General features: G+C 53.0%; 1 protein-coding gene across 1 annotated transcript in view; it reads right to left on the reverse strand.

Moving 5' to 3' along the window:
- Nucleotides 1-16,391, reverse strand: part of CUEDC1 (CUE domain containing 1) — a 76,434-nt gene extending 60,043 nt beyond the window's left edge. The window contains 1 exon segment of the mRNA XM_032617286.1: nt 16,269-16,391. The gene's annotated coding sequence lies outside the window, so the exon portion shown is untranslated.
- Nucleotides 16,392-18,230: the final 1,839 nt, after the last annotated feature.

Raw genomic sequence — 18,230 nt, forward strand, 5'->3', positions numbered from 1 at the left:
CAGCTGACCCTCATGAAACCACGAGGCTCTTTCTTCTTTGCGAAAGCAAACCACACTCTCCTACCTCCAAACCCTGCCATGTGCTATTTCCCTACAAGATGCTCTCACCAATGTCAGTAGCATTACCACCCCTAACTGTGATAGCCAAAAACGTCCCCAGACACTGCCAATGTCTCCCAGGGGACAAAATCATCCCCATTTGCAAACACTGCGCTGGAGGGATGGCCGGAAACGCTGGCTGTGCATGAGAAACACCTGGGGAGCTTCTAAAGCTCACCCATGCCTGGGTCCCACCCCACACACATTCTGATTCTGGTCTGTCACCTTACAGGCCCTTAATGTTGCTTTAATGTGCTGGCTGACTCATCCATTAGACTGACTCTCTCCAGAAGCATGAACTACATCTCTTATTTCCCTCTCTCCACAAAGCTCCAGACAATGCTCCATGCAGTGCCTATTTTATGCTAATCAGAAGAGTCTGGAAAGTTCTTGAGCCCTCTCCACCCCCCCACTTCAAATGAAGAAGCCACTTCAAATGGCACCATCTCCCCCGGATGCAATAGTAGATGACAAGAAGAACCTACAACCTCAAAAGCAGGAGGGGACAGAGGAGATGGGGGCCGATGAGAATGCCGCCACCTGACTTGGGTCTCAGTGTCCAACCTCTGAATGAGTCCCCCTTCATGCTCTCCTGTGGGTGTGAGGATCATTTGCTAAATGGCCAAGACACCCACCTATGTATACTCAAGTTTATTGATTCCCCCACTTTTCTTGACCAGAATGGGGGCAGCAGCAGCAGTAGAAACTCCAGTCTACCTGATTGAACGCTGTTTTCCTCAGGCTGACGGTGACCTGAAAATAAATGCAGGCCCAGAATCAGCTCCTTTCTGAGCTGGAAAGGTTAGGATCTTTCCCCACACCTCGCTCAAGGATCCCCAGGGGGATCTGGAGAGCTGATTGACAGAGGCCTGGCCAGTGTCAACAGTTAACTGATGTAGTCAAGTTCATGTCCTGCCTCCCCATCTCCCCACACCTGAGGCTGCCCCTGCTGGCCACCTCTTCGGACAAGGCCAAAGAGGGATGGAGTGTCAAGGGATAAGATCTGGCTATTAACCCCTAGCTGCCCTAAGTGGAAATGCATTCATCATTCACACATTCGTTAACAAATCTATAGAGACTACCTTAAAAGTGATACAGGTGCTTAGAGAGCAGACATGCCATTCTTCCCAATTTTTATACTTGAGTTAAAGACAAAATGAAGGGAGGGAAATCCAGCGGCCAAGCTCCCCCAAAGACAGCAAAGGCTATTCAAGCTCCCAAGATCAGCTTTCTCACTAAATTTCACTGGCTAATACGTAAGAATGTAAATTGCCATTTGGTTACATTACACTGAACGAATGACTTAGTATTTTCTCTGATATTTTCTCATTTGCTATTCGTTGCCCAAAGGATGCGTGAGTCTTAAAGATCTGCTTCGGGTGGCCCTGGCTAGCTTGCTAAAATCCGTCTAGGGCAGGCGTCCGCAACCCCTGGGCCGCGGATCGGTAGCCATCCGCGCGGCCAGTTAGGCACCAGGCGGCACAGCAGGAGGTGAGCTGCGGGCGAGTGAGCGGCGGGCGGGCGAGACAGCCGAGCTTCATCTGCGGCTCCCCATCGCACGCACAACCGCCTGAACCGTGCCCCAACCCCCCCAACCGTCTGTGGAAAAACTGCCTTCCACGAAACCGGTCCCTGGTGCCAAAAAGGTTGGGGACCGCTGGTCTAGGACACCGAGGCCTTCCATTCTTGGAGGCCAGCAGGATAGGGATTTTTTTTTTTTCCAAGCTTCCTTCCCTCCCCTCAGTTACACACAGACACACACACCCTGTTGCCTGGAGACTGAACACATTCCTCATGCTTACGTTTCTTTTCATTCTCCAGAAGCAGGATCTGTGGAAACTGGGGCCTCCAGGAAACAAGCCTGGGGCTGGGGAGGAGGGGACCAGGAGTGACACTTCCTCATCAACAGGCCACCCCCTCCCCGCTGCCCCCCTTTTTTCCCCGGGTCTGAAAAGCCCGCTGGCTGCAACTGAAGGGCTCCCACAGGGAACAAGGCCCCCTTTGAAAGCCCGTGTTGACCGCAGCCCGGCCGGGGTTGCCATGGCCACGGTCCTCCCGGCAGCCCGGAGCCGGCGCAGCGCCGGGACACCCGTCCTGACCCCCTCCCCAGGGCCCCGCGGGCCCCCGACACCCCTCTCCTGCACCCCGCAGCTGCTGGAAGCGCCGATTTCCCTCAAATCAGAAAACATCCTCCTAAAGGGGACGAAAGGGGATTAAGGCTCCCCCCGGAGCAGGCCGGAGGCGCCTCGCTCCGGGCCCTGCCTCCCCGCCCGGCCGTCCGCTCAAGGGGACAGGGACCCGCACGACCTCTTTCTGTCATTCATTCTCTCAGTGCCCGGGGCCCAGCGGCCAGGGAGGTCGGGAGGGGCCGGCTTGGGCTCGGCCTCGGCCTGAAGCCGCGGGCCGCCGGGATCCTGGGCCTGACGGCGGCAGCCGGCAGCTCCAGCCTCGCCAGGCCCACGTTCCTCCCGGTCCCTCCCCCCGCCCCCCCCGCCCCCCGCCCCCCTCCGAGAAGCCAGAGGGAGCTGGGCCTCTGAATAATTCAGCCCTCAAATTGCTCTGTGGTCGGAAGGGTTTCTTCATTTATTTTTTAACTCTCCAGGATCTGCAGTTTCACCACGGGGAGCACTTTAATCCCAAACGTGGATCTGGTTTGAGACCCGGGGCCTCCCAGGACTGCAGGGAAGGGGGTCACTGAACTTCCAGAATCCAGCCAACCGCCCACCCAGCGCCAGGGCTGGGAAGCGGCTGCAGGTCGGGAGGAGGGCGCAGGCCTCCAGGGAGGAACTGAATTACTAGAAAGCCCTGAGCATCAGTCCCCAGGCTGCCTCTAGTGGGCCATGCCCAGCCCCCGCCCCCCAGCTTCCCACCCTCCCTCCCCACAGTCCTAATGTTCAGTCTGACTCAAGAGGCCTGAGCACACAGTTACCACACGGCCGCAGGTCCCTGGCAGCGGGTAGCTTTGGCTTCCGTTAATCATGTTAGCTAATGTTTTACTGAGCCTTCATGTCATATAACCCTCACAATAACCTAGTGAGGTAGGTACTATGAATATCCTCACTTCACAAGTGAGGAAGCAGACTGGAGGAGGTTAGGAAATGTCCCCAGGTCATACAGCTAGCAAGTGAAGGAGGATTCACACCCAGCTGTCTCATTGCAGACTGCAAGCCTTAATGCCCATGTTACATGGCCCAAGCATACGCTGCACACAGCATCCTCAAAGAGCAGAACTCAGCCCGAAGAGGTGAAGAGCCTTGCTCGTAGTCACACAGCCCACTGGGGCAATGTCGGACGAGGACTGAAATGCCGTAATGTGGGCTAACATCCTTTCCACAATCACAGTGTCAACTACCGAGGCAGGTGAGAGCACACTCCAAGTATTCCCTCTTTTACAACGTTACGGTCTAACGGCCTGTAATCGTAGCTTGACCCCTGGCAATGCCCCCCACGCTAGTCCTGTCCACTCCCTCCAGTCTCTGCTCCATGACCTTCCAACAAACAGCTCCCCTGCCTCCACCAAAACTTAAACCCTCTCCCACAGCATTATAATCTCTCCCATCCCCCTCCAGGGCAGTGCGATCTCCAAGACTCCTAACGAGAAACCCCACACCACCCTGCCAGCTCACATTTATGCAGCACTTTATAGTTCTCAGAGCGCTCTTACAGACACCATCCAATCAACTCGACAACCCTTGAACTAGGTAAGCACCAGCACCTTGCTGAGGACTGCCCCCACCCCCATCCACAGGGGACAGGCCCCAAGCCAGGTGGTACTATATGACCATGTGTTCCTGGCCATCACTGCTTGGACCAGCAGGAGACAGCTGACACAGAGGAACAATCAGACTCTTTCCTCAGGAATCTGAATCAAGGCTCTGAGATACAACTCAGTCTGATATTTACTGGAAGGAGGATGGGTATATGTGGGGGCTGAGGCCCCATGACATCTGGCACACACCCACAGACGCAGTGGCATCCTCCAGTTCCAGGCACTTGGGAGGCCAGCCGTACTTCCTGCCCTTGATTCCTCCATTCCCCCGTGGCTTCAAATAGCTCAAGCTGGCTTCTGTTACTTGCAGTCAGTAGAGTCTGAACTAACAGATGGGTGGACAATTATCCACCTTTTGCAGATGAGGAAAGAGGCTCACAAAGGTGGGGTGACCAAATGAATATCACATGACCAAAATGTAGTAAAGGAGAGGTTAAAATCCCTGCGAAGTGACTCTCCTTCAGTGCCATCTCTTGCCTCCTTCCCTGGATTAAAGAAAGTGGCAGGTGCTCCCTTCTTGTTAGTGTTTAAAAAAAAAAAAATTATAACTGAGGATAAGTGATGAGGCTGGAGGCACTCCAGTGGTTTAAAGCCAGAGACAAGAAGTACAAAATCCTCTCCTTTGAAACCATGAAGACAACCCTTTGCTCCTCTACATTTCCCAGCCTCCTTTGCAGTTAGGTTGGAGCCATGTGACCAGTTCTTGACAAATTAAATACACACAGAAGGAACAGGTGTCAGTTCCTTGCTAAGGCAGTTAAAAGCCAGGGGCTGGGGAACTGTGATGGCCCCATATTCCAGATGGTGTGGCTACAGGTCGGGGAGGGCTGTCTAACCCACGTCAGACTTTCCATGAGCACAAATGAACCCTAGATGGTGTCAAGCCACTGGGATGTCAGGGTTTGGTTATTACCGCAGCACACAGTCTAGCTTCTCTCCTGGCTGAAACACACGAATCATTCAACCGGGGCCCTTCAGCACGTTTCTCTGGTCTGCAGGACGCTGTATTTGTTTGTCTAACATTCACTTGTTCAACAAATATTTCTAGAACATCAAGACTAGATGCTGTAACGTGTCCATACAGCCAAGAGCACAGTAGTGAAAAAGACCCAATCCCTCTCCTCAAGGTGCGCCCTATCTGGTGAGCCACAGGCCCTACATTGGCACTAAAAGGAGCAGTCCCACAGGTGTGAAAGCAGGACCTCCCACCCAGCCACTGGCTAAACTGAGCCCAAGAAAAGGTAAGCTTCCAGGAGGCAAAGACAGCTTGTCCCAGCAACTCCGGGAGGGTAGCAGCCAAGACTGAGTTCGCACCGGGTTTTCATACCCTGGGCTCTACCAGCTCCCCTCCTGCCAGCCATGCGGCCACACACAAGTGCCTCCCTTGTCCTGGGCACAGAACAGAGGGGAGAGGGCATCAAGGAGGAGTCATCACGAGAGCAGGTGGCCGGTAGAACACAGGAGCAGCAAAAGACACGGCTCATCTGCCCTCACCCTCTTCTGCAGCAAGAGTTATCTCCTCTGGGAATTACACTCCTGCTTAATTTATTTTAGCCCCCAAAGTCCCCAACAGCTGAGCCTTTTTCCCCTGACCCCATGTAGTTGAGGGCCAACCAGAGAAATCATCACTCAGTCTCTTTCTGCCAAAAGCTAGATGAGGAGACAAGTGAGGCAGGTAGGGCCACCACATAGAGTTGTACGGGCTGTTCACTGCACAAGGTGCCCATCCAAAGGGGCAAATGGGGCTGGAATCCCGCCTGTGCTCTGCTTACCAAGCTGCATACCCTGGAGAAAGGGTCCCTTCTTCTAATTCACACAAAGGTGTCTGCTCTATGCCGCGGCCCCAGAAGCACTGGAGCAGGGGCTTCTCCACAAGGAGCGAAGAAGTTTGGTGATGGGTCCGTGGGAATGTACTGTACTAGCCTCTCTCAGTTTGGAGTCTATTTGAAAATTTTTACAATAAAGTTTAAAAAAAAAAAAACAACCATATCCCACTGAGTAAGTGGCTGTATTACTTAGGCATGTTACCTTACCCCTTAGCCCTCAGCCTTGGTTCCCACATCTAAAAAGACAATAATCCCTGGCTCATAGTTTGGTACAGGACTAAATGAAATGACTAACGTGAAATGCTTGAAATGAGTGAGTCCTCTTACACATGGGAGCTGTTAACAGTAGCTACTGCTGATGGCTGGGGCAAGAAGGAAAACGAGGCGAAATGGGGGCAGCGGGGCCTTGCAGAGAAAAGCAACCGCTCTGGGGAAAGTTCGCCATGAAGCCAGAGGGTGTCTGAAAACGGCCGCCGTATTACCATTCCTAAACTGGGCTTCCAGGGGGGCTGATCTGAGGGAGTTTTCTTGCGATACCTCCCTCCCAGGTGGACTTTGAATTCCTCTGGGGACTCCAGCCTTGGCTCACAATCCAAATGACAGTCCACAGAAAGGTCACAAAGAGCTCAGAAAAGGATGCGCCCCCCCAGCTTCCTCGCAAACTCAGAGACAAACAGGGCAGCTTCTGGGTGAGGCGGGGCAGGCAGGGAGTACTCACACCTGGAAGGCTCCTATCTGAGTTCTAAAGAGAACAAGAGGTCCCCAAAGATGTCCCAGGGGAGTCAGGCGTTAGCACAGGGAGGGCCCCACCCCCTTCATGGGGTGGAGTCCAAGTGGCCATTCACGTCCCTAAAGGTCAAAAACTATGTTTGCAGTGTCTCTAGTTGTATGTGATGAATTTTTACATTATATCTTCAAAATTATCACTGCTATGTATGAATTTCACCAGTGGTTTGCCATTTAAAAATGACACCCCCCCCCCAATTTATTTCCCCTTAAGGCCTATTCCTTCCCCAGAGCCTCACGGGGATGGAGAGGGCTGGAGGTGGCAGTGGCACAAAGCTGGGAGCACTTCCCAAATCCCCTGGGGGTATCTCACCCTTGGCTCGAGCCACCAAGACCCTCTGTGTCCGCCCGGCCTCTACCTTGGGATACCCACACAGAAGGCCTCTGGTTTCAGTCAAATGCCATCTCACTCACTCGTGCTTTCTTTTCTTTCTTCTTTTCCAAGATGAAAGCTAATAGGATGATTCATTCTCTTAAGTCAACTCATGAGAAGAAAGGAAGTCACCCAAGTTCCCAATTCTCTCTCCTTTGAACACCAGCCACTCCATGGCTCACCCCCATATGCATTTCAGAGAGATGCAATAACAAAGAAGAATTTCCACTAAAAAGCCCATCTTTCACCTTGCCTTTCATGTGTCAAGAATTTGCTATCTGTATCCATAGCAGTTAGTTCTAAGTTTCTGAAGCTGTCACAGCTGAGGGCTGAGTTGGGATGTAAAGACAGGCTTCCAAATAAAATGATAGGAAAGTGATAGGAGATCCCTATCCAAATAAAGTGATAGGAGAGCAAAGAGACACATGGCCCTTAAATCCACAGTGCAGCCCCTCAAGGCACAGAGTAAAAATCCACCCAGAAAATGTCCTTCTCTGTCCCTGTCGGCTCTCTTCAGCTCTGTCCCAAACTTAGAAACAGCTGTTTCCCTATAACTCCAAAGAAAGCTCTCATATGCCCCATTTCCTCATTCTTTCCAACACTGTGATCTGCACACTTAATCTACCTCCAGGCTCAGCTTATCCCTCCCTCAGCTTGTCAAATAAGAAGAGGAACAGTCAAGGAGTAAGAAGTACAACACGACAACAAAGCCCTCTTGGAAACACCATCTACAGACTCAGCAGCCTGGCTTTCTGAGTTCAGATCCCAGCTCCTCGGTTACCTAATTGTGTGACCTTGGGCACGTTGACTTAACCCTCTGAGTCTCCTCAGATGGAAAGTGGTAAATAATACTATACTCATACGGGGCTGAGTAAATAAATATATACTCTTAAAATGTACAGGAAGGTGACTGGCATGCAATAAGTACATAATAAAAATGTTATCATTGTTAGACCATCACAACCATCTAGTGCAACAGGGATTATCATTACCAGCTCTAGTTAACAGATGTGTTCAAAAGCCATTTGCTGCCGGGGTACAATAACAGATTAACCTCAAGAAAAGTACAAATTAAGAAATTAAGTGATCTGCTCAGAACAACACAGATGACACAGTCCATACATGGCAGAGCTCAGCCTGGATCTCTCATCTTGGGCTCCAAATCGCACACTCAGAAATTTCACACTTTAACACGCTCCCTTCCTCAGGATGGAAATTTGAGAAGTCCCATGGATAAGCATCAAAAACAGACTTCAATTCTATAAGCCCCAGAGAGTGGCGGTATCTCAAGGGAATGTTGCAGGATTTGCCAAACAAAATTAATTTCCATTTGTTTTCATATTCCAAGAAAATAGACCAAAACGGCCTTATACCACCTCACAAAGGTGTCAAAAGACCCCTCAAGGCCAAGGATCACACCCACCTCAACAATAGTTCAGGCTCCCTCGGGAGGCTCCCAGGCTGTCAGCAATTTGCAAAAAAGGTCAGTGCAAATCATTTGGGAAGGCATTTGTGCAGGCCTGGCCTAAGACATGTAGACTTCCACCAAGCCCGTAGTTTTTAAAACCATGCACTGTCTTCACCCTGGATAAATAGCAGCCAGGCTACAGAAATATTTCTGTCACACCCAAAAGCCTGCTTGCCACCACAACTCATTGAAATGGATGTTTCCAATTTGAGGAGAGCTCAACAAAAATATCGAGAAACACCCCAACCTTTCTAGCAGAGGTAACCATTCTGGCATTTAGGAAACCTCTGAACACTAGTAAAGGATGGTTGTGGACACAGATTATTTGGGAAACATATGCCCTCAATGCCCAAAGTCTAACTATATCTAATACGTGGATTGAGCCCATTTCTTCCAGCTCTATTATGAACGTTCATTCATTCGAAGATTTCTACACAAGTGCTGTCATCAGTGCTCTTTGTGTATTTCAAGACTGTGATGAAATCATCTTATGGCCATGCTGGAGAGAACTAGGAGTAAAAAGAGTTCAGCACTGGAGCCCTGGCTCTACCACTAACTAGCCACGTGATTTCGTGAAATGATGATAATAACAATAATAATAGCAACAGCAGCAGCAGTTGCAGCAGCTAACGTTTATTGAGAACTTACGATTTGCCAAGCACGTGCTAAGGGCTTAATAAGTGATCCTCATTAGCAACCATTAGGGGATATTACTACTCCCATTGCGTGCGTCAGGAAAGTAAGACCCCGAGAGCTTGAGTAACTTGCCCCAAGAACACAGCAGCAACTAGCAGGGGTGGATTCAAACACAGGCAGTCTGACTTGCAGTTCTTAACTACATACCATAGTTCTTTTCAAGGTGCTTAATGACCCAGGACCACAAATTCCTCTACAGGAGCCGTCTGGATAATCTTCAAAATCCTTTCTGGCTTTGAAATTCAGTGATTCTTTTAGAAATAAAATGAATTTATGACTTCGAGGAATAAAATGCAATGATGCTCTAGCACTGCTAAGGTGGGATGAAACATTTGTGTCTGCCACACCCACATCCGGTCCGGGGAGGAAAAGTGCTGATTTTCTAGGATAATGATGCCCTGTGAAACCACCAGACTGGCCTCAAACCGTCTCAGGAAGTACGACAGCTTGAAGACAGCGTCTTAGAAGATGCTCCAACTTGCAAAGGTCTGCAGGTTCTCAACTATCAGCTCTCAAACCTTCATTTGTCTCTCTCTTTTTTTTTTTTTTTTAAGGAAACTCAAACGCAAGAAGATGCAAGTTTTAAGGATACCGGTACAAGGTGGGTGTAGGCCTTGTGGCACACTTACACCTGGCTTTCCTCTCAGCTCTGCACCTGCTCGTGGAAAACCCACCTCATCCAGGTAATCCGTGTTTTACAGCTTCCCTACAACCTCCCAGCTCAGTAGTCCTGTAACTGTGCGGGGTTTTGCCCTGTGCACACCTGCTGCTATCTTCCTTCTTACGCTGCCTCCCAGCCCATAGACACACACATGCTCAATGGCCGCCTTCCCCGACTCCAGCTCTGATTCATCTTCCTCCTCTCCCTGCTCAGCCACAGGAGTTCCCTGCCCACCCACCTTGCCACTAGTGGCAGCCAATGGTGAGACTCTCCCAGCTCACTTCTCTCACTCGCCCTAGCTCCCCCGCGTGCTCTCTCTCTCTCCCTCTCTCTCTCTCACTCAGCTCCTGGTACAGCCTGAAACCGAAACTAATCTCAGACCTGAACGAAGTGAAATAACGATTTCCTACGCCTCATCATCCTACACGACCACAAAGAATCTTCTCCGCAGAGCTCCAGATCTAGCGTGTCGGTCGCCGGGAAAAACAGAGCTCTGCAGGTGCCTGCTAAAACCCGATGCTTCCTTAATGAACAGGCAGGAGGAAGCAAGAGATCCTCCACAGGGTTTTCTGCTGCGGCTGCTTTTCTTTAATTTGCACAAGTTAATTTAAATTCACCCCAGCAAGTAGAGTTCACCACCCAGTATTTTAAATTCCTTTTCCAGCATCGGTTCGTGTTTGGCTCATTCTTAAGCAGATTCTCTTCTGAGAGCAAAGCCTTGCCCCCCTTGGAGATCTCTGCAGCCATCTTGCTTGCTACGCAGCTTAGATGGCTAGACCACATGCTTTTCCTAAATTCGAAAAACGCAGCCTTTACTTTCATGCTGGGAACAAAAACAACAACTACAACCAACAAACAAAGAGAGCAAGTCATCATAAACGAACATAAGGTCTGCCCTTGAAACCCTTTCAAAGAATTATACATTCTGAGAAAAATCCCAAACTCTTCTGTTCATCATTCTTGCCCCCAGCATGCTTTTGGACGCCTTCCTCTGTTGCTGGGGGCATCGTGTAATGATTCAGTTGTTGGCTTGGACAAAACAGACTTGAAATGGTAAACGTACTGGCCCAACAAGTGTTTGGTAAAAGAGTAATAACTTGTGGATCGTCTGCTATTTACTCTTCATTCAACAAAGTTTACTGAAGGCCCTGTAGGTATGCCTGAAGCTCATCTAGGTGCTGGGCCAGGAGGGTGAATAAGATGACCGCTAGCTCCGACTGGGCCATTCTCAGAAACATCTTGTGAGTAGGAGCTGAAGCTTTTCTCTAGTGCCAATGGCCAGACAAGCGGTCAACTACTTGCAGGTCTCCTGCAGCCCTCTTCACGAGGCGTGGACTCCACCCAGCAGGGCTGCGGAGTGCCCCCAGAATGCATCCCCTCTGACGGGGATTGACACAGGGCAGCACACAGCTGTTGGGCAGATGTGGTTTGTGTCTTGGCTCATTAACTAATGAATGAGCCACTCACGGTGACGGGCACTCTTCAGTCACTTCAATGGTAAAAGGAGGGGTTAGGCCAGATGTGAGCAACATTCTAGCTCAAAAATTCCAGATCCTTTTCCCCTCCCGTTGCTGAGCTGACACAGATCTCGAGGGGCCTCTACTTCATCTTCCTGTCTCCGGATGAAACCTCTTAAACCACAAAGACAAATGGAACTTGTTCCCATTTCTAAAGACCTTCGGGGATGGCAGTTCCTCTCCGTTCCTGTGTCACTTGTTCTCGCATCTCACATCCTATCTGCAACACTGTCCTCAGACCTTACTCGAGTCCCTCCTCTGCAGTTTACACGCATTTGCCTCTGGCTCTGCTTCTAAGTACGGAGAGACAAGAGTGAATCACTGTGTTCTGAGCAACAACCCTTACAAGATTTTTATTCCTTCTTCAGCATGTTCACTGCAGGCAGTACAGGAGGTGACTTTAAAAACCACAAAAGCATCAAGGTAGCCAAATAAGGCAAGGGCATTGCAGGATCCAGAAAATTCGACCCTCGGTTCTACTCAGAATTCACAGAGTGGGAGAGCGATATACTCTGTGGTCAGATCAAAAGCCCATGGGGGGCTTCCCTGGCGGTGCAGTGGTTGAGAATCCGCCTGCCGATGCAGGGGACACGGGTTCGTGCCCCCGTCCGGGAAGATCCCACCTGCCGCGGAGCAGCTGGGCCCGTGAGCCATGGCCGCTGAGCCTGCGCGTCCGGAGCCTGTGCTCCGCAACGGGAGAGGCCACAGCAGTGAGAGACCCGCGTACCGCAAAAAAAAAAAAAAAAAAAAGCCCATGGGGCAGCAGCCACCTTTACCCTCACTCAGCTCAAGTGCCCCCTCCTGCAGGAAGCCCTGTCCCAGCTCCTCTTCTGGCTGGAAAAGCATCCCCTTCTTCAGCGCTTCGCCTCAGTGCAGCATTTGCCATGGCAGCTAAAATTCTAGGCTGACATGTTTCTCCCCCCAACTAGACTACAGCCATCTCCCAGACAGGGGTCATGTCTTAGTGACCTTTGTACTCAGGGTCAGGCCCCAGGAGAGTGTCTGGCACTTAGCCAGTGGTTCTCAGTAGGCTGTGCTAGGCTGAACCCTCCAGGCACGTCCCAATGATGCTTGGATGCTGTATTATCATCCCTTCACCCAGAGCACGTAACCCCTCCAATCCCCCCAGCCAGCAGCCCCGCCTCTCGGCCCTTGGCTCAGCAGGGGTCTCTCTGAGACTTTCCCTAACGATGTAAGCTCTGTAGCCAGGCCTCTTAGGTTCAAATCCTGGCTCTGCCAGTCTCTAGCCATTGGACCTTGGTCAAGTTATTTAACCACTTTATATCTCCGTTTCTTCACTGAAAAATAGATATAATATCTCATAGGACCTCGTGAGGATGAAAGGAGCTGATCCACGAGAAGCACTTGGAACAGGGTCTGACCCACAGCAAGTGCTCAGTGAGAGCTGGAATTATTATTTCCCAAGCCTATGGCTTCACAGAACCCCTGACCTGCCCCTGGCAGCTTCCACTCCTGACTGACATTGGGCCTGCCCTCCCCTCACTAGACCCCCTTCCTCCAGGCCCCTTCTGCCGTTCCTCCAGGACCAATATTAGCATTAACATAAAAAGCCATTCAACCCTTTTTACTGATTATGATCCTCCCCCCACCCCACCCCCACCAGCTTAGAGGGCAAATCCTCCGAAGAGAAGGGAGAAGAGTTGGTTCCACAGCAGGGCTACGAACGCCAGGTCATTCTGCCCCCAACTATGTTTCTCTGTCATCTCCTGACATTTCAGCTCGTCATCTCCCCTCTGCTCAAAATTTAAGCCTCATCCTATCCCATCCCACCCCTCCAAAAGCCAGCCTCAGCCTCTAGTTTTTACCAAAGATCTTCCTTAGCAATAAGAAGCCTCAGAACATTAGCACCCAAGTGAAGAAATAATAATAATAGTAGCTTCTGTCTGGCATAGATCTCCTTTCATTTTTTCTAAAGCTGAGAAACTGAAGCATCTACAAAGTCAAAGAGTAAGATGGAGAGCTGGAATTGCAACTGGGAATATGTATGTAACTTCAGATCCTGCATTCTAAACCACTAAGCTATTATGGAAATGGGCACAGAGTGGCCGGATTGCCTCCTGGGGGTGGAGGTTAGAGGGATTTGGAAAGTTTTCATCCCACCAATCATTCCTCAGTGCATTTCACATTTTATGAAAAGGGAGTTTATGTTGACAGGCATTGTTACTCTGTTTATTATTTATGACCTGTTTTAAAGATAAGAGCTATAGCTGCATTATTAGGAGTCCATTATATTACTCTGACACATCACAGATGCCTACTGGGAGGTTAAAAGCGGAGAGCATCAGAGAAGAACTGAGTGAGCCGGCATAACCAGCATTCTAAACTCACCAACCTGTGGCAGCCGGTGTAGCGGCCGACAGACAAGTCCTGGCCACCGATGAATGCGAATCTCTAGTCACCACAACGGGACCCTTACATCCCACCAACACAGCTTCCAAGCTCCAAGTCAGGGACCACTGGACCACAGTGTCTCCAAAGCCCTTTATGGTTCTCACTTCCTGTAAGTCTAAGAGCCAAGAAAACGGAGACATCACCTCCTCCAGGCCACCTTGTATAGTCAGAGGTGATCCCTGTCTCCACATGCTCAACACTGCCTGCTAGGCAAAGAAAAGTCTCCATGAGCTTCCATTGTCTGGGGGCACTTGAACCTAAGAAGGGCTTCTCAATACCAAGCAGAGAAGTCACAGACAGCAGACCTACTAAAGGCTCTTCCAGATCCCCAAGTATAAATGCCAGCAACACCTGAGCAGCAGCCCAGAGCCCAGTGAGCTTTGGCTAAGAAAGAAAAGGCAGGCCAGGTCTCCTTGGGGGTGCACTGGGGATGGTGACAGCCATTCCCTCTGGCCCCGACTTGCCCAGTCCAGAAGGATCTAAGGAACCTACAATACCTCGATCCTGGCCTTGAACAACTCTGCCCAAAGACCTCCTCAAAAGGAGGATTGCCTTTCACACTTACACTCTCCACTGAAGCACCTTCTCCCACCTCAACCCCGTGGCCCCAAGAATGAGCTGGGGCTATTAAAGCACCTGGCTCCTATCCTGTTGAAACACCAGAATATCCATCCCTCACCCTAGTCCCTGTATTTACCTCTAATTCAACAGTTCTGTGGCCCTGGCCCAGTTAGTGCCCAGAGCCTTCTCACCACATAGCAAAATCAGCCCCTGGAGAAGGGCCACCACATCAGCCCCCATCCTCTGGCTAGCTGTAGGGAGCTGGGATCTGGTCCAGAGTTTCCAGGTCTCTATGGCCACGGCCCAAAGTTGCATCGGAAGGTCATGAGAAAACCCCTCTTGAGAGGTCTGCTCTCCGCACCCTGGGACTATTCACTGACCGGACACAAAGGAGGGAACTGCTCTGAATGGCCTAGGTTGGACCACAGACTCTAGATCAGGGGTCTCAACAGGGGCCCCACTTCCAAGGGGCACAGTGACCTTCTGATACTACATACAAAGTGTGTCCTTACACACATGCACGTGTCAGAGGGAGGGAGGGGGGAGTTAGAGTTGTCACCGGATTCTCAAAGGGACCCATAACCCCAACTCTGGCCCCAAGCCCCTCCCCGCCCCGCCCCATCATATCATCATCCCTAGACCATCCTAGCTGCCCAAGGTCTCTCTCCTATTTAAGGATGTGCCCAGGCCGGAGGCCCCACTCCTGATCCCGTCTCCTGCTCCTTCCAGCTGCAGAACGTGAGCTGGGGTGGGGTCCCTCACACACCCTCCAGCTTCCTGGTGACCTGAGCCAGGTCTCTCTCTCCAGCCCAGGGATGCCATCCTCCATTCAAACTGAGGTTCCAAAGGCCTCGACTGCCAACAACAGAGAGGGACCCATTTCACACTTGATCCCAAGGGGGCCAAATCTCATGGTGAGACAACTTCCTTCATGAGAGAATTCCTGGTGTCCCTCACCTCCTTCAGGCACACCTGGCCAGCTCCACCCAGGCTGTAAAGATGAGCATGCCTGGCAAAGAAAAGGAATGAGAGGCCCAAGCACCTCCCTGAGTTCCTTCACCCGAGCAGGGAGGCTCAGGGTGCCGCAGGATAACAGGAAGGCTTCCTCCCCGTGCTCAGCGATGCTCCTGCCGGAGGGTCAGGTGGGGAGTGAGAAGGTCTTGTATCCTCTGTCACCTCTAGGACAACTTAATAAATTCCCAGTCACCCTCCACTCTCACCACAAAAAGGAAAATCTAAAACCTCCCTCCGCTTAAATCAAATTCCTCTCCCGGCATTTCATTTCTTGGAACTAAAACTTCTTTTAACGGGAAAAGAAACGGGCGGCAAGCCCGTGCTAGGTGTAAGACAACAATGCAACCAGAAAATGAAGAGGAAAGAAAGAATTAGCGCCGACACCAACCCCCTGGAGCTTACAGCCCTGGGCACTTAGGGCCGGACGGGGTGGGGTGGGGGGGAAGCAGGGGCGGGGACAGTGCCTGGTGAACTTTCCCTGGCCGAGCCACGAGAGATGCAGCTCCCAGGGGACCGGGTGGAACCAGAAAAAGCTGAGCCGACCTGTGACATCGGCGGGGACAGGAAGCGAACCTCCCCTTTTCCTAAAAGGAGCTCTGGCCCCGGCAGGCGCCCCCCCGCCCCGCCCCCCCGCCAGCCGTCGCCAAGCAGCCAGCGCCCCCCCCCCCAAACCCGGCCCGGGCCAAGCGGGGAGGGGCGCCCACACACACAAGGGGGAGCAGCCGGGGAAGGGGCTCCGGGCGGCGCCGGCTCGCCGAGGCCTCGCTCGCTTTCCCCGCGCTGCCCGCCCGCGACCACCCCTCTCCCCGCGCGCCCCGCTCCCAGCCCCCAGGTGCCCGCTCGCCCCGCGCGCCCGCGGCCCGGGAGGAGGCGGCGGCTCGGGAAGGATGCGGGGCCGAACCGCCGCACGAGGCTGAGGCGGCGCGGGCTCCCGGCAGCAGCGGCGGCCGCCCAGGGAATCAAACTCGCGCCCGCCCAGCCCTCCCGGCGGCGCCTCGGAGACCGGGCCCGGGAAGGTGGGGCCTGGCCGGGTCGGGGCCGCGCGCGGGCCGGGCGGCGCCGGCTGGGAGCGAAGGGAGGTCTTACCGAGCAGCCGCGCGCGCGTCCGCTCCCCGCGGGCCGGAGAGGCCGGGGGCTGGGGGAGGGGCGCGATCCCGCGGCGGCGGCGGCGGCGGCGGCGGGCCGGGTGCGGCGGCGCGGCTGGGGCGCGGGAGGCGGGGAAAGCGAGGCGCGGCCGGCTTCCTAGCGGCGGGCGGCGCGAAATGCAGCTGTCCCTGCGCGGCCGCCGCGGGGCCACAAGTGGGGCTGCGCGGGGAGGAGCGGGACTGCGGGCCGAGCGCGGGCCGAGCAGCGGCCCCCAGACCCTCTCCGATGCAGACCCCTCGGAGGGAGGAGGGAAGCGGTATCGGGGTCCGCTAGTAACGCAGTCGCGGGGGCCGGGGGCTGCCAGGCCAAGACGAGGCGGATCCCCGCCGGACCCCCGCAGCAGCCGCGGGGACTCCCGGCTGGCGGGCCGGAGGGCGTGAGCGGGGAGTCTCGGTCCCGGGCAGAGTGGGTGCGGGGCGTCCTGCCCCACCCTGCTCGGGGAGCGACTCCGGGAGGGAGACCAGAGACCTCGGCTGGGGCCGGGGGAGACCTAAGAGCCGGACTGCCCGAGAGGGTGCAGAATGTGGACGCACATCTGGGACCTGGGACACCTGTAGTGGAGGGGAGGGAGGCCCCCTGGGAGTAAGGGCTCAGGAAAGTAAACAAAAGAAAAGGCTGAGGTCAAAGGAGATGGTGGGGAGGAGGTCAAGAAATCAAAGTAGTACCCAATCACACCATCAGATGTCACCTGCCATCTCCCCATCTCCTCTCAAACATACCAGGTCACTTCAGGGGCGTCTGAGCCCTGAGATCTCCCACAGAAGAACTTGTTTAATGGGAAATCAACTTTGGCTCTTCTTTTCAACATGGTTTAGTTTCAGACTCCAACTGGGGGGTGGGTAGGGTGGGGCAGGTGGTGGGTGACCTGCCAAGCATCCAGCTTTGAAGAGGAGCTACCTAAGGAAGGGATCTGAGGCTGACAATGGCCAGAATGCAGGTCCAGCACTGCCCCCAGACAGCTTGCCAAGGCCTGCACCCTCCTCCTGGATAAGCGTGCCTTAGAGACCCACTTGCCCATCTGGGTACAGATCTTAGGGAACAGCTCCCTCTTCCCTCCTCCCCTGAGGGCTTGCAGTCCCCTAGCCGGCTCAGCCACAGAGACATCTGAAGGTAAAAAACACGAACCAGAGTGCCCCAGACACCCGTGTGTTTCCATCGTTTGCATGTCGAGGGTAAGTTTCTTCAGCAGGTTGGGAACCTGGGAGAGGGAGAAACCTCAGAACCACACCCTCTGGGGAGGCCCAGCAGTAACTAGCGTGTGGAGTTGAGCTCCAGGGCCAGTTTCCCAACCCCCTCCCGGGGATCTCCTCTCTCCCACCCACCTGTCCCCAGGCCCCTTCACTTGGTGGTACATTCAGTTTTGGGGGCCCTTGAAACTCCAGGAGGTGGTCCCTAGACCCCAGGTTAAAGACCCTTAATCTGGAGGGACTGACCCATGCCTCCGTGCTGACTCCTGTCTCCTTTCCCAAAGTGGTAACCGAGAGCTCAGGATTTATCCTCCTCACTAGATTATGTTACACTTGCCCACAGTGCAGTTCATCTGTCACTTTTCTGCTTACTTGCAAGATCCCTCTGCAGTTCCTCTCCGTGTCACCTTGGCATTTTGGAGCTGGGAAAATGCACCTGCAAACTTGGAGATTTTGCTGTTTACACTGGGAGGCCAGTGCTCACAAAGTCTTTTCATGTATTACTCATATAGTCATCAAATGAAACCGATCACCGTAATGGACGCTCTTCCTTGAAGAACACTTCTTAGGCGTTGGTAACATACTCTTCCTCTCCAGGCTGTCTTCCTGGAAGCTTTTCCTCAGACTCCTTCCCTGCCTCTCACACCCCACTGGGTAACCTCGCTTGCTCCCACCACTGCATCTGAGCTGAATGTTCCCCAGGACCCCAGGCCAG

The sequence above is a fragment of the Phocoena sinus genome, chromosome 20 (assembly GCF_008692025.1).
Source record: "Phocoena sinus isolate mPhoSin1 chromosome 20, mPhoSin1.pri, whole genome shotgun sequence".
Lineage (NCBI taxonomy): Eukaryota > Metazoa > Chordata > Mammalia > Artiodactyla > Phocoenidae > Phocoena > Phocoena sinus.